Below are 16,923 nucleotides of genomic sequence, written 5' to 3'. Positions count from 1 at the left end.
CCTGTGATGCATTTGGAAAAGTCATGCATTGTCTTCAGCTCTGCATTACTTTAAATGCAAATTTGTTGGTGTACTAAAGCATCTACTTCTTCCAAAATATGCTTTTGAGATTAGTCAAAAGCTCAGACGCAAGATTCCTCATACATACTTCAGAACTCTCAGCAATGTGATGTATTTGGAAAAATTCAACCCATTGTCTTCTGCTCGGCATCACTTTAAATGTTAATTTGATTATGCACTAAAGCTTCCATGCTTGTTCCAAAACCTCATGCTTTTGGGATTAGTCTAAAAGTTGTACAATGAATTTCTTATGCATACTTCCGAGCTCTCAGGAATACAAATAAATGGAGAGCAGGGCACTTTAATTAGATGAGATCTTATAGTTTAAAAATCTTCAATAACTTTCTTTTTTTCATCATCGATCCTGAAAATTCTTAGTGTTGTCTCTGTCCAAAGTCTTTGGGGATGTTTTCTCATGCTTGGCTAAGAAAGGAGAGAGAGAGAGAGAGAGAGAGAGAGAGAGAGAGAGAGATGACAGGCGCTTAGACTATAATTGGAGGTTGGGTTGGTACCGCTGTTTTTTGAGAACAGGAGGCCTTCACCACAACCTGCATCCCTTCTGCACTGACCTAGAAACAGCTCGCTTATCACTCCCTTGGGTTGCTATTTTCTCTCTCTCTCTCTCTCTCTCTCTCTCTCTCTCTCTCTCACACACACACACACACACACACACACACACATTCTTTCTTTCTCTTTCTTTCTTTTTTTCTTTCTCTTATTTAACTTGCTGGAGCTACTCAGTGCAGGTCTAACATAAGCAGAGAAGAACAGATGCATGCTCCCTCTCCTGGGAATCTATGAAAAGGTGGAAGAGTTCAGCAAAATGTGCAATAAGAGTTTTATCTATTGTACAGACAAATCAAAGTTTGTAATTTAAACATGAAGTAAAACAGTGGTATCCATCTCTCAAAAGCATCTGGAGTAAAACTGTATTTAGAAAAATAGAGTGAAGCATTCAAAACAATTATTTAAAATATTCCATCGTCTCTTTGTCTCAGCATCTCATTAACAAGTTTTGACATGATTTGCCAAAAGTCAGCCACTAAAAGTGGCCTTTGATTCAGTGGATAATAAGAAACCAATTTGTGGTGTGTGTGTGTGTGTGTGTGTGTGTGTGTGTGCGTGTGCGTGTGTGTGTGAGTGTACATGTTTGGGCTGTTACTCTGGCCGTACATCGTTTTAATAAGAACACACACAGGCAGGAGTGAAAAGCAACACTTCTTTATAGCTACGAACAAGGAAAAGAGAATAAAGGAGAAACAAAAATTCAAGACAGATATAGGAAGCAATTTACTTTTTAAAGATCATTACCTACAACAATTATTGGAGGGAAAGAGAGAGAAAGAGAAAGGTCTGAAAATGGAGGGAGGTTGTCTCCAAGCTGCCTAAAATAGTGCTGTTTGTTAACACTGTGGAAAACAATATAGTAAGAATCATTATCACTAACTTAAATTAAGTCTCTCTTCTAATCCCATTTCTTCTAAGGGGGGGTTGGATGATTGGCAATGAAGTGTGTATACGCATGAGGCAGGTGTGTGAGCCCCATAACACCCACCTGCATTTTAATTAGCCTAGAAAGCGTTTCTCTCTGGGATATTCTACATACCAACCCATCACAATGACAGCTTTGGCACAGTGCTGCCAGCTAACCAGACAGGACACGAATGTTTAGCTTAGAATTTAGCCCCAGGCTGAGTACCCCAGTCTCAATGCGGCATGTCTTCTCCAGAGCAAAGAGGTGCTGAAGAAATGTGACTGTATTTCTGTCAGAAAATACCTGTATTAAGGGGGTAATTTACAAAATCATAAGCAGAACTAAATGAACTATTGGAAATGACCATTTCCAGTTGAGCTTGCTAGCTCTGGCTATCTTTAACAGGAACCCTTATAAATTAAGACACTTGTACAATTGCTTGATGTTACTAGCATGTTGTTGTTGTTTTTTTTTCAGAAGTCTGAGGTGGCAGTCAACAGCATTGTGTGGCTCAGTCCTGTCTTTCCTATCACCATGCATCACAGCCAGTACATTAATCATGTGCCTGTCTCACTTCTGTCCCTTGGCTCAGTCTCCTCATGTCCCAGTTCTCTCCTCGACCACCAATCACACTTAATTAGGGCCTCCAACAGGCTGCCGCTTATACAAGCCTTTCCTTTACAGATTTTTTTTGTCTCGAAATCTTTTATCTGATAATACATTTTTTAACTTGTATCCTGAGGAAATGTTTTAATTGCAGCTTCAGTTTAACTCATTTGCTACTGCTTCAGTGCAGAAAACTGAATCACATTAATTACAATATAATAACAGAGTAAAAAAAGGAAATCCTATTAGTTCTATAATACACTGCAGACACAGTATAAATGTATGACTCCTACATTTGGATATAACTTTGCTTCTGTGAATATCAGGTGTGTACAATTATGCATTTTGAATAACTTATTGTAACACAAAGCTATGTTATGTTGCTAATATTGATTATAGTGTGCTAATATTGATCTCATTTGAACATTCAAATATGTTTGAGTTGCAAACTTTGGACAAAATCCAAAAATAAAACACCTTCATTTTGGAGATGGGTTGAATTGTAATAGTTCATTAACAAGTACACTATGATCATAATGAGTTTTGGAGTAAATGTGAACCAGTCTGCGATTTAATGTGCAGGTTCATATGTTGGGTAGCTGTATGTGCTTAAGGGGTAGAAAAACAGAAAATATCGTTTAAAGGGGCTCAAAGTCAAGGACTGAATTAGAATCTGTCCCAATTACAGACACCAAATTTCTACTATGCATTCTGCAATGGAGTGTACAAAACACTGTCTAAGTACATTTACATTTACATTTACATTTGCGGCATTTAGCAGACGCCCTTATCCAGAGCGACGTACAAAAGTGCTTTGAGTCTCTAGCCATGAATAAATCTACACTGGTACGCAAGATTACAAACTTAATATAAATATAACTCTTGAATTCTACAAAGCAAACTTGAAAAGTGCTAATTTAAGTATTTCAGGAAGAGGTAGATCTTTACTCGTCGCTTGAAGATATTCAGGGACTCTGTTGTACGGACATCTAGGGAAAGTTCATTCCACCACCTCGGTGGCAGGTAAGTAGTCGTTAAATGCAATCGCACAAACCCTTTCAGATATCAAGGTAAAACAAAATCTGAGTCACTGCGGTGTGGGGAAATGCAAAAAAAAAAAAAACAACAACAAAAAAATTGAATCAGTCTTACATCATACTCATACACACCACTGTTTTACATTTGGTTTTAAGAAAAAGTTTCGATCATTTTAATTTTATGGACCCTGAACAACAGATATCATTCATCAAACATTGGTTCATTAACTCTTCTCACATGACATATGAGCAAATGCTGTGCAAAGCACTGTCAATTCCTTTTCATTGTCTTACACAGTTTGCAGGCTAACATCAAATGACTGCATTACTCTAACTGGCATCCTGTTTCCTTGCTGGCATGCTGCCCAGATAAACCTTGGAGACTGGCATAGAGCACAGCATGGATTTCATACAGGTCTAGAGTTAGAGGCTATGCACACTAAGCACATCGATGTAGTGATGGATAACAAGTAATTCTTTTGATGTACACATTTTACTCTGTTCTTTATTGATCACCTTCATTTCTATCTATAATAAAGTTTCTATCTATAAGGTTTTATTTTGATGGGAGTTATCTCATGATAATGTCCCCATACACAGAGCATAGGTTCACTAGTTTGATGAGTATAAAAATAGTATAAATCAAATGCTCTTGCCTTTAAAGTCACCAGATCTTAACAATCATCAAATTACTAAAGAAATGTCACCCCCCCTTTTTTTCCCTTTAATTTGTCACCTATCACTATGCTTTTATTTTTAACAGAACAGAGCTTGATTGAGTCTTAATTATGGCCAATTATTCTATCAGCAAGGCAAACACTGTAATTCATCCAGATTCCTGCACATCTTCTGAAAGTAAGATGAGCTATTGTCAGTATGAACCAGTTAGAAATTATTCCTATAAGGAAGTGGCTCTGACTTTAATTGAATCTTAATAATTATTAAGATTATTTTTATCATCTGGTGAAAACTAGATCAGAATGAACTGGTAGCTATTAAACAATAGATTAGTTAAAAAATTCCAAGTAGTTTATACAAGCATCTATGCTTTAAGTCTAAATGCTGTCACTTTAACTCTGAACTTACACAGCACAGTGTCACTTTATACCACACCATGCTGCACATGGACACTTTAAGGACAATCACACTAAATCACTTTAATTTGTACTGTCAATATCTGCCATACGCATCCATCCCAGTCTAAATTCATGTATATACATACATTTTCTATAGTTTATATTTTTTTTATTTATCTACGTTTTATTTTTTTATCCTTGAATTCTTTTCCTTTTTATGCTTAAATGTTGGACAGTCGTACAAAGCATTTTACTTTATGTCGTACTCTGTATGTATGTGTGTGACAAATAAAATGTGAACTTTGAACTTAAAATGCAGTATTATGTATATATTGTAGTATTAGCTTTTATATTAGATGTAGTATTCGTATTATTTCATCATTATTTAAAGCATTATTTTTAACAAGACAGAAAGAAAGAAAGAAAGAAAGAAAGAAAGAAAGAAAGAAAGAAAGAAAGAAAGAAAGAAAGAAAGAAAGAAAGAAAGAAAGAACATAAAGTAACATCTTGGTATAAAGCTAAAACTTTCACATAAGGGGTGGGGTACTTTGATCTGCCAAAAAGTTTACAGAAATTATTTTTGAGCCTCAGAACATTTAAAGTGAAAGTAGATCTCTAGATAAACTTATCAATTCAAAGGTTAAATGAGTATTCAGGGCTATCACTGCACTCCAATTTATTTGATATATTATTTGTTATTTTATTTGTACTACACCTTTGTCTTTTTATGTTCTTTCTACCATATTTTATTATTGTAGAAATGTGTTTTATTACCCTTATTGTGTCTACATGCATTACTGTTATATCGTACCATGTTTTATTACTTTGACATTGTGAAGCACTATGAGCTGCACTGCTGTATGAAATCTGGAACACAGTAATTATTGTATGTGCATAGTTATAGTTATAGCTTTAGTTCTTGTTTTTCGATAGAGTTGATATTTAAATGTACATTCTATAAGAAACCCCCTTCACTGATATCTGAGCATATAATAAGAATCTTAGGTAACATCATGACAATAAAACTTGTCGAAAAATAATTTTTGTGAGCACACAATCTCTTGAATCATCTTTGGATTCTGAGGCAATTTTTGAATCAGGATAATTTACAAAAATGTTATTAATCCAATATGTACCTCATAGGCATATTCTTTGAAAAATAACTGTTTTGCTACTGAGAAATCTTTCACTCAAATCTGATTTATCATGTAAAATTTAGGAGTTGGCTGCTTCATTGTTTTTTTTTTCTTCTCACTGCTTCTAAGCCTAACAGTAATTGGGTGCATTGCGCCGCATCCAAATAGAGCAGCTCTCCATTTTCAGACACGGTGCTGCATATTTTTTCCTCTACTCCTCTTGAGCGGCGGCTGAACACGGTAAATTATTTACACTGGGTATAGATCTACAAACACTCAATCCGCTGCGGTCTCTCAGTCGGATTGCCCGTGGGAGAGGAGTGTGGCCAGGCATTTTACAAAAGAGCAAGCAAGCGTGGCGAAAATGCGCCAGGCCGATAAAGGTCAGCCTCCTCGCTCCAGCTTCACTGTGATATTTTTATTATAGAGGCAAAGAGGCTGCACATCTCCACACACACACACACACACACACACACACACACACACACACACACACACAAATCAGTGCATAAACAAAGAGGAGATGGATGACAGGACAGGAGAACATGAAGTCACAGAAGAAAAAGGTGCAAATAAAGCACAAGTGGTATAAAGAAAAAAATGAATTGCAAATGTGAAAAAAAATAAATGAGAGAGAACATCTTCATCAGCCGTGTTCTTCAATAGCGTTCCAAAATTGACTCCACTGTTAAAGCCTACAATCAGATAGGCTTTAATTGTTTTTGTTAGATACAGAGCAATCTTGGTTCCATCTCTAGCACACTTGGTAATTGAATTCTCCAGAGGTCCCTCAGGCTATAATTGTACTTATATTTTCTCTTTTTTTTTAGTTTGAAAAGTGCCACAGAGTCACAAACAAGCATGAAGTAAAGTTACTTTATTTGCAAAGGAGTATATATAAATTATATGCATGACAGAAATGGTTTTACACAAACATTTTTACCTCTGAAACAATATATATATTTTATTATAATAATGATGTTTTGCTTTTGATGAGAAAATTTTAAGCACACAAACATTTGCCAGTTGACAAAAATGCTTGCCTTCTTGTTTTCTTGGATGTTTTCTGGTCCAGTGAAAGAAATGACCATAGGAGGAGGTCCAGGAAGTTCGGGTTTCCTCGCCACACTCTATGTCTTTCAGCAAGATCTGCTGTCAAAAGCATAGCAACCTTTCAGCCACTGGAGCTGGAGTTAATCCAAATAGATCTGGTCAGAGCCAATGCTCCTTTGTTACTTAAAGGCTTCAATTAAGTTTGTCCTTTTTTGATTCAGAAACTGGAAGTGATGGCATGTTGCTTTTACTGGGTTTTATATAGTGAGTGATTGGCAACATCTTAGTCTAATAATAAAGCTAAAACTAACATTAACCTTTAAGTAAAAGAAACACTGACGCATATAAGTCTCTCCTTTCTGTCTTTGTCTGATGTTCCATTGAAGAGTAGTTCTGGCTTGACACCAGCACTGGCACTGCATAGCTCTCGATGTTTTGAGTGCTCTCAGGCTCTGAGGCTTCCTCTGCATTGGCTCTCAGTGGAACTGCAGGAGAGGAGCCGTGGCTCTGGCAACACTCACCCGATACACATTTGTTTGGGAATCAGAGCCTCTGTAGAAGAAGCTTTGCCAGATGAGGCCACAGTGTCTCTCAAACACTCTGCAAACAGGCCAAAATTACACAAAGAACCCTCTCTATAAGAAGGGCCAAGGCTCTAGAATTCCAGATAACTTCACACTGATATGTCTGAGTTTAACAGATGATAGACAGACTTGCAGCATGCTACAAATAAAAGAGCAAACATAGCTATTTATACAATTTATGTTATACATTTGGACAAAAAAATGGAAACACTTGTAAAGCAGAATTATAAAATATGCTTATAAGCTGTTTGAGGTGTTTATTTGTTATTAATTACTTTAAAGATAAATAAATAAATTAATAACACTCTTCTAAAAGAAATAGTACTAATTTAAACGGTTATTTAAATATTTTCACATTAAGGTATTGGTAAGTGTTTTGTTCTGCCTGTGTCTGCAATGTTGTGCACTGATGACACAAATAAAAATTGAACAAAATCTCACTCCACCACTGCTGAGTAAAGTTCAGCTTATTTCCTACACAGTTATATAGAGCTAAACTGTTTTCAATTCGACTTTCCTGGCTTATTTTTCATCAGTCACAAATTAGTCACTGCGCTATTGCGTATGTGCTGTGAATTTCAAAATCTAGTTTGCTTTTACAGCTTAAATTGGGCCACAAGCGAACACAGTAGCGCATCTTCCCTCGTAGAAAGCACACAATGAAACACAATGCAGGTGGAATTGAAGTCATGCTAAGGTCATGGACTCCCTTGTGCATGGCATAGTAATAATACTGCTGTTTAGAGACTGAGAGTGAAAGAGAACTGCAGAATAGAACAACTATAGACATGATGCCTAAAGCACAGCTTTAATGAAAAAGCAGTGCTGAAAAATAATGAAAACATAAAACAATGTTTCACTCAACACATAGATGCACACAAGCCACACCATACTAAAATGAAATATTAATGTAAACTAACCTTCTAAAATGGCAATAACATAATTAATGCCATAATATTATTGCTTCAGGGTTTCTTTGTATCAAGGTCTTTATGAACATTGTACTTAATTAATTAGATTTATTAGATGCAATAATGACCTGACTAGGGGGGGTGGCAAGGTTTATATTATTAATATATATATAAATGAGTTTTACATGACATATTTGGGTTTCTTTATTTTAGTTCTACTTAATTATCTTAGGTACAGCTTGTCTTTATTACAAGCAGGAATTCTGATCAGTGACATTCAAAATACACAGCAACCTGACAGCCCCCATATTGTTCTTATGATTGACAGGTCCAAGTAGATGGATCCTGTCCATCAACGTGACATGCTTGTCCACCGTATGCAGCGCTGTCACTCAAGCAGCAAGGTCCAGAGACAGCAGACACAACGGGCCAGGCTTGGTTGAAAGACAGGACTTGCTGATAGTGGAGAGCAGAAAAGCAAGAGCAGTAAGTAAGCAATATCTCTTTCAATCTACCAATCTCTGACTTCAGTCTCTACAACATGGTTGCTTTTGCCTAAAAATAGCCGTTTAAAAAGGTACAGCACAACCTTCCATACAACTCTCGAAAGAAATGTCTTATTCTCTTTTTTAAATGGAGGAGACAAAAACAAAACTTGTGCTATTTTACAGTTTGTCCAGCATAAAGACATCTACTGACTCGATTCAAGGCAAAGTCAATCAGAAGTGTCTGGTTCTTAGCTCTTTTCTATAGATTTAATGACACAAGAAGCTCATTAGAACTGTGTATTAACTGACATTAAACCATGGCACCCTCCTCCCACTGATATCATTAGCTGGTGTGTAGCTTGCTGCATCTCAGGCTCAGTGTGTGATGAGTGTGTCATTCCCTCACCCCAAACATGTCTCATTAGGAGTTCAGTAGAAGCACCTCTAGCACTCCCTCTATCCTCTCCCTCCCTCTGCACATTCCCTCTCTTTTTCATCTTCTAATTAGGCAACCCCCCCAACTCCCTGTATGCCTCCCCAGTTACATCTTAGAGGAAGACAGATATGATTTTTCTTTAACCTAAAGGCCAACTTCATCAGCTGAATTAATGACTTTATTACCCATACTACTCCAGACTATCCAGGCCTGTCTGCCAGAACCTAATAAACACTGCACCTCTTTTTTTCACGCTTCCTTTTTCATCTTATTCGTTTAGACTATTTATTTATTTCCAGCAAACCAGCATCAGTATACACAAGAAGAAAATTAGACTTTGGGAAGTAGAAATATCCTAAACACGGGCAAGTTTTGTAAGATTGCAATAAATCAAATATAAGATTCAATCCATTTGTTCAAATTCAAATATAGTCAAATCTATCTATTATTTCTTATTACAAGATTTCAATAAACCAAATATAAGTATAACCAAATTACTCATTTCAAGCTTGGAGTTTTCTTATTCTATTGGCAGATCATTTTGCAAATCGTTATCAATTATTTTGAGGAGGAAGCAAAATGATCTGCTATTAGAAGAGGAACCTTCCCAGCTTGCATTGAAATATGATCTTCATGTAATCTTGTAATAAGAATATATAGATTTAACTATATTTAAGATATTACATTTTTTGTAGTGTAAAATGTTTTGCTCTAGTTCGACTATTTTTGCACTACAAGGCATAATATTTTTCTAAAATCCAATCCATTAAAAACATTGATAATACACTTTTCGGTTGTCTCTGCAAATTGCCACTGATTGCTTGGCACTGCAAAGCATTAACGAGACAGTGAAAGATCTCTGTCGCAGGAGGTTAATTGTTTTAGCATAACAGGTGTGTACGAATACATTTCACTGTACAAAAGCAATCATTATTTCCAAACATCACATTCACATATAGATTCTATAATTGAACTGTTTTAGATAATGATGGAAAAGGGGAGCATGCGTTTCTCATCTTGTTAATCAAGTGTTATATTTTTAGTGTAGGTGACAATTTTTTTTTTTATTTCTCCATTTTGACTTGCAGAACATTTACAGAATGTTCAATTACATTCTTTTTTTATTAAATGTTGTAATTGTTTTAGTATAAAGTTATTAATTATCGTATAGTTTGATATACAGTATATAATCCCATTTCACATTTTGTACATGGCATTATGCCTTAACATAAAAATAAATTAATAATGTTTCCATTTATGAGCTTTTTGAAGAGTATAAGAGAAGGTAAAAGGCTTCCATTTGGTCACACAGAGCATATCTTTGTATGTAATTAATTGCAGATTGAGAGAATTTTTCTTTTTCCAGAAGTAGCCTGCAGTTGCTCTACCAGCAAACTCAAATCTTAACACCACAACATGCCTTAATTCATATTGTTCATTCATCTATCATTATTCATATGTATCATATATCATAGCCATACCAACCTGTACTTATGTAAACATTTTACACTGCTACCAATGCATTTCTTTTTAGATGCAATGACAATACAGTTGAATCTAATCCAAATGTCTGATCTAAACAACAGCTTAAAAACAGCAAAGTTCCTTTACATTTTCAAGACCTTTCTCATTTTCTTTTTGCATGTTTAACAATGTGAGTGGGGACTTTTTTTCACTTTGTTTAACTTTCCTGTGCCACTCCCTAAAGACCTATTAATCAGTTGCACCTGCAAACAGAGGATTAATATGAGGTGAAGAAAATACCTGCCTATCGCATTAAACACTTTCTCTCCCAGACAGGAAATGTGATGAAGAGTGAAGGTGCACTTCAGTCAAAGAGGAATTTATTCATTAGCCCAAACTAAAGCATATCTCTCTCTCTCTCTCTCTCTCTCTCTCTCTCTCTCACACACACACACACACACTCACACACACTCCTTTGCAGCTCAGGGCTGAACAAAGAATTGATAATGAGCAGTGGGTAAAACAGAAATAATTGGATGTCCTTGCACACACATGCTGCGGGTTAGTGATGTGCGATTAGAATAAATTGTGGAAGGATAACAAGATGGTTAGTCAAGAAAGAAAACATGCCTTTCAGATTATTTAGTCAGATGTGGCTGTATGTATTTCACAGTCATCGACACTATAAACACACATCTACATTTAGATTATAATTTACCTTTTCTGACACATTCCAAACTCAGTAAGATAAAAAGAAAATTTCATTTAAAGCCTATAAATTGCTGGTGGTAAAACCTCACTGAACAAAATTACTAAGATTTGGCAAGTTGGTATATCTTAAAATAGAACTAAAATAGAAAAGATATAAGAAAATTAGTTAAGGTAGTAGACAAGTAGGTTCAAATAAAGGACTAGTTTAATCCACCTCTTCTAACCAAACAAGAACGATACTAAAACGATACAAATATGAAACGGTATTTACAGTAAATGACAGAGCAGAATTCTGAGACACAGTAGACTTAGCAATGGCAAATGATTTGTAAAGACTTTGACTCCCCCTTGTGTTCACAGTGAGTGGTTACACGCATTGTGTTAAAATGTATGATTTTACAAAACATTTCTTATCATACCATATTAAAAGTACATTTCTTTAGGCAAAATATCTCATTAACCCATATTATACCTTTTTTCACATATTTCATAATTTTGTATAATGGCTTGTACAATATCAAATTCTTTGAGAGAAAACTGAAGCTCAGTGTTGCTCACATTTTCTTTTTTGCTCATAAGCCAAATCGGCCTCCAGCTGTGTGCTGTTTTTCTCCAGTTCATCTCTCTCATCAAGCACTCTCTCCAGCTCTGCAGTATTCTTAGAAACCTGGAGCTCATTGATGCTGTGGTGGAGTTTGGTGGCCTTCTCCCTGGTGTCCTGTTCCCATTACTTTCGTTCAGCAGACAAAGTAGCTTGCTCTTCATCAATTTCTAATAAATGTGGTTTTGCAGCTCCTTATATATCCCCTCACCACCCTCTGTGCACATTCATGGATTATGGAGGGAAAGCAGGTAGAGAATGCATGCATGCATGATTATGTTAATAAAGTACAAACATAAGAATATGCTGTGAAGCATTTAAAACATTCTCTGTGGCAGCACCTCAGGTTGCAATGGGTGAGATGCAGTTGAAGTTTTGTAAGTTAATTAGTTAAATGGCCAACTATAACAGGGCATATAGGAATATAGTACTGTGCAAAAGTTTAAGAAATGTGTTAAAAATGCTATAAAATAAGAATGCTAAAAATAAAAGTGTTAATAGATTGTTTATATCAATGAGCAAAATTGAAAGTAAATAAACAGAAGAGAAATCTAAATCAAATCAATATTTAGAGTGACTATCCTGCAAAACAGCATCAATTCTTCTAGGTACACTTGCAAACAGTTTTCTAAGGAACTCGGCAGGCAGGTTGTTCCAAACATCTTGAAGACCTAACCACAGATTTTCTGTAGATGTAGTCTGCCTCAATCCTTCTTTGTCTTTATGTAATCCCAGACAAAATTAATAAAGTTAAAATCAGAACTCAGTGGGGGTTATACACCTGAAAGAGAAAAGTAAAGAAAGATGGGTGCTATGCAGGCTCCTGTCAATCATGGACAATCCACTGCACTGCATCATCTCCAGGCAGAGGAGCAGCTTCAGTGAAAAGTTGCTGTCACTGCCCTGCTTCACTGACAGACTGAGGTTGTTCCTAATCAATGCCATGTGAATCTTTAATTCCACTCAAAGAGGAAAAAAGTCAGTGATCACATTCCTCACTGTGCAAGTGTAAGAATTAGTTTAATTCTAGTTTTAGATTTATTTTTGTTCCTCCACTTTGCAATTTGATTAAAAAAAAAAAAAATATATATATATATATATATATATATATATATATATATATATATATATATATATATATATATATTATAATTATTCATAATTATGAACATGAATATGTAAATCTAAATAGCATGGGATGAAGAGCAAACAAAGAGACTATAAAATTGATAAGTAACTGTACTGTTTGCCTAACTGTAGTTTCAGCAGCACCACCCTGGTTATTCCCAATGTCTGTATTTGACTTTCAGCTTTTAATAAGTACAAATACCAAAAAAGAAGAAAACCTGGTACATGACATATGACTTTAGTATGATATAAAAGACTAAAACGTGTAAAGACTTAGAATTATGGGAGCCTATATAGTAAAATCAGCTTTAACTGAAGCATTTGTTAAACAAAGATGCAACAGCATACAGTTTAAATATCTAAAGAAAACAAAGTTAATAAACAGGATTTAAGACTGAATATACAGGTATGTACGTGTAGACACCTTTAGTTTTATATCATATCCATTACACTTAGAACATTCATGCCCGTTTCAGTGCTCCCACATCTGACAAAGCATCTAGATTCATGTTTTCTAATAATATGAAGTGACTGGTGAAGTGATATACATTATTATATATTCTTATATTTTATATAGTTTTTATAGTTTATTTATCTGCCTTCTTTTTCTTTGTTTTATTTTTTTTCCCTCCCCATTCTATTCCCTCATGTCGGACCGTCGTAAAAAGCATTTCACTGCATGTCGGACCCTGTATGTACGTGTATGTAACAAATAAAATTTGATATGATTTGATTTGATTTATCCCTTAAAGTCAATCCCCCACACTTTATCCCAGTAGGTGGCACCAAAAGCAGGTTTGCCGGCCTCTGATGAGAATGCAATGGATAGTTTTTTAGCTTCTTGACAACTTTTCTGACTTTTCAACACTTTTTCTAAAGTAAAATCAAATAAAGTGACGCTTAACAGGAGGCCGGCTTGTTTCGGGTGAGTACCGGGAAAGTGAGCACACATGGAGGAGGTGTTTCTAGCAGTCAAGGAGCGCATAGGACCCGAAAGGGTTTTCTTTGCTTCTTGTATAAATATAGATGTACTTGGAAAAAGTAAGCAAACATGTTGACACTGGAATATGAACGTCAAATGATTAGTAGTTCATCTGATCTTAGCATATTATGCGCACCTGTAAGTAAAACATGCGGCGACTGAGGTGGAACAGGTCCAATCCTAATCATAACCCTCATAACACTAACCTGGTTATGTTTCAGACATAGGAAAACTGTATTGCATTGCTTATGATGATTATGATTATGATTATTATTATGATTGTTCAAACAAAAATCCTATCACACTAGAGCACAGGGGTAATGATTGAAAGGAGGTTACCTATAAATATAATATTTAAAATGAATCAGTGATGATGAACTTTTTCCCTTTGAACTCTATATGTTTTAATTCTAATAAATTTTATGTTTTCATAATTCCGAAACTGAGGAAACACTACACTTACACGCTTGGAAAAATGTGGTTTTCTCCAAGTATATTTTACCAGATATTTGCGGCAGAAAAAAAGAGAAGTAATGGCTTCAAATTAATAAATGATTATTACACTATGCATGGGTTTACCGTTTACCTTTTTTTTTTTTACCGTTTGCATTAATTCCCTGGGACAATACTGTTATATTTATAACGTCTTATATTATTTCAAGATTCTAACGTTTATTAAATTGTGCACACCTTTTATATAGATATTAATATTTTATATGATTGTGTATGTGTTTTTTTTAAGTCTGTCTTGGTGAATATTTATTTCAGACAAATTATATTTAAGCAAGAGAAAATGTATTAAATATTGTTATATGCATCTAATATTACTTGTAAAAAGACAAAATTAAATAATAATAATTAAAGACGTTATGCTGGAAATAGTTCTGAACAAATTTGTTTAATGAGTAAAAATGTATAATAAATATAGTTTATTGTAATCCCATAAAAAGACCTACAGAATACCCATACCAGAAAACCCATCATTTTTCATACCAAAATATTTAACAATTTTATGAGTTTATATTTACTTCTATTGTAAAGCACTATAGGCTGTTTTTTTAATGTATAAAAGATTAAATAAATTGATTATTATTATTATTATTATGTTTAACTTCTCTGTGATTGTGACTTTTTATACATTTTAAAATGTTTCATACTTTGCTTAATGTTTTTCTCCTTTTATAATCGTTGCTAGTATTGACTATAATAATAAATAGCTGTTAATTAGCTACAGTTATAAACTAAATAATACTAACATTAAACACTCCTTGTTCACTGCATACACTAATTCTAATAAAATGGCAGGAGGTTGAGATTGAGTAATACATTTTGTTTTAAAATATATTTTGTTTGCATATATACACAAATATATAATTTATATATAAATCCGAGCAGTATTAGCATAAAAATAATTGAATAACAAATGTCAAATGTTGAAAGTTACAATATAAATATAGATTTTGGTGTGTAGGTATTGGTTTTAAAAATTGGTGCTAAGGGGTTTATTTATTTATTTATTTTATTATCATTTACTTTGTCATATTTTTACAACACTGCATTTCATCATGATTTGCATTTAACAGCATCAGCCAGTTGAGAAATCTACAGTTAAGATTTTAATTATGTTCAGCAATTTAATAAAAGAAAAGCAAACACACACACACACACACATCTCCAAGCTACTACTCCAGGGCCCTTACACAAGGCCCTTAACACTCTGTGCTCTGGGGCGCTGTATCATGGTTGAGCTCTGACCCCAGCTTCTTAACATCACTGGGATATGTGAAAAAAGAATGCAACTGTGCCGTAATGTACGTGACTAGTATAAAGCAAATTTATACCAGCAATATAGACGACCTTTTCGAGCTGGTTTTTCACTTTACTTGTCCATTGTCATGTCAGCACTTGTTACTCAAGGGTCTGTTTTAGCCCTCTATAATGTTTTACATGCAGCTAGACCAATTCATTTCTGGTTCATGTTTTCATCCTTAATATTTAGATTAGTCAATTGTTTGTACTGCTTCTGTGTTTCTCGTTCAGAAACCAAAATGGCCTCCAGTTGAACAACACAGTTCTCCAGCTGCTCTTGTTTTATCATCAAATTATGTTTCTGGTGCTCTACAAGCTCCTTCTCTTCCTTACGGCATTTCAGGGTATTCTGAAGCTTTATGATGGTGTGGAGATGAAAGGTGTTCCTTCTCTCCATTATCTGCCTAGTCTTCTCATTTTCTTGCTTTTGCTTTTTCAGTGCTGAGGTCAAATCAGCCACCTGCTGTACGTTTTTTCTCAGGAGGTCTTGTATTTTCATCGTCCTTTCTTTTGCCTCCTCCGCAATCTTCTGTTCTTTCTCAAACAATTTCAAAGTGGCATTGATATCTAAGCTAATCTTCTTGCATTCGTCTTTCTTTTTTTGTATGTTCAGCATAGCCCTTTCTCTTTGTTTCTCCCACTTATATCTCCTACATGCCAAAATGCCCTCTAGCTTAGCCACACGTTTCTGCAGTTGCTCTAGTTCTTTTCTCCAGCTCTCTCTCTCCTGCTCTACATCCTTATTTTTCTCTTCCATCTCTTCCACCCTCCTCTTAAATCCATCGATTTGTCCAACTACTTTCTCCACCTGTGTCTGCAACTCCATCACTCGGGTCCTTTTAACATTGAATTAGTTCTCTTAACTGTCAAATAGCGCCATCACGAGAAGTCTTCTCTGATCTGCAAATTCGCTAATGAGCAAACAGCGTCCTGCACTGCCTTATATATTATTTATAGCTACGTCCTAATGTGACGTCGACACGTGACGCTCTGGCCTCTTTCTCTGTGACGTAATTTCTCTCGCGCGTTCTGTGCACGTGCAGATTACAGGGAGGTGGTCATTTGGCGAGATTACAAATGATCGGACGCTTGTAAACTTTTGTATAACACGTGTGTGGGCGCTGTGAGGGCGTGTGTAGGCGCTGTTTCCGCGGCACGGAGGAAGTTTTGTACCCAATGTAAACAATAAAAACGCTGTGCGTTAAACAGGTGGCCTTATTAGTTTTAGATAAACACATGGCACTCTGTAATTTTACCATTATCCCAATTTTAATTGAATTTATCTACACTGCTAACATGTCAGACTTTTTATTCCCATCGTGCATGTTTTATGCTTTTTTCTACTATGAATCGCTTTCTACGGAGAT

The sequence above is a fragment of the Silurus meridionalis genome, chromosome 4 (assembly GCF_014805685.1).
Source record: "Silurus meridionalis isolate SWU-2019-XX chromosome 4, ASM1480568v1, whole genome shotgun sequence".
NCBI classification, from domain to species: Eukaryota; Metazoa; Chordata; class Actinopteri; order Siluriformes; family Siluridae; genus Silurus; species Silurus meridionalis.
The sequence above is the reverse complement of the archived record's forward strand: the minus strand, read 5'-3'. Positions refer to the sequence as shown.